Here is a 1,104-nt window from a genome sequence, read left to right as displayed (position 1 = left end):
TAATATAAACAAACTTTCTTCCCTCAAATGTTTGGAAAAAGTAACTCTTAAAACTATGACTGACATTTCTCATGAGAAGGTTTTAAATTACAGGTAGAATTTCTTAGAATATTCAGGTATTTTTTTTATTTTTTGTGTGTGTTAGTATTACATGATGTTGTTTTCCAAGGATTTGTATAATTAAGTTTCAAATTTATTGGAATAGTTTTTAAAAAATACTGTTGTGAGTTTATTAATATTTGTAGGTGGTGTAGTGAGTGTCCTTTTCACTCCTGTTACTGGTTAATGACCTCCTCGTGCTTATTTTTGATCATTCTGACTAGAGTCTTATTTGTTAGTCTGTTTGAGTGTCCTGAAAAAAAATGCAGTCGTGAAACCACAACACCAAAAAGCATGATTAGAATATCTCCATTTGCCAAAAAAGTTTCCTCATGCCCTTTTTCAGTCAATTCCTCCCTTTCCTTGCTGGGTTCTGACAACCACTGATCTCTTTTCTACTGCAGTAGAAACACTTAAGAATTTGATATATATGTTTGTAATGCATATGGAATTGTCATGCAATAGGTATTTTTTTTTTAATCTGGGTGCTTTACTTTAGTATAACCTTGCTAAAATTCAATGAACTATTTTATTTTTGGGTTTGTTTTTTTTTCTTTTGAGTGTGTAAGTAGTTATTATTTTTTATTGCTGAGTCTTATGGTGAGTGTATGTTTAACTTTCTAAGATACTAGATACTATTTCTTAAACTGGCTGTGTTATTTTGCATTCAACCATCAGTATAAGAAAGTCACAGTGGCTCCACATCCTCTCCAATACTTGGTTTCTTCTCTGCTTTTAATACTAACCCTTCTAGCAGATGTGTAGTGATATTTCATTGTCATTTTAATTTAAATTTCCGTAAGGACTTGTGGTATTGAATGTATTCTCATGGGTTCAGTTGTTATTTGCATATCTTTATTGATAAAGTATTTGTTCAAAACTTCCCACTTAATTTGGATATTTTTTCTTACTATTGGGTTGTAACACTTATTTAGAATACAAGTGTATAACTGAGTACATGTTTTGTAAATACTTTCTTCCTGGTTTGCCTTTTCATACTTGTGG

The sequence above is a fragment of the Hipposideros armiger genome, unplaced genomic scaffold (genome assembly GCF_001890085.2).
Source record: "Hipposideros armiger isolate ML-2016 unplaced genomic scaffold, ASM189008v1 scaffold_815, whole genome shotgun sequence".
NCBI lineage: Eukaryota > Metazoa > Chordata > Mammalia > Chiroptera > Hipposideridae > Hipposideros > Hipposideros armiger.
This window is presented reverse-complemented; position numbering follows the sequence as displayed.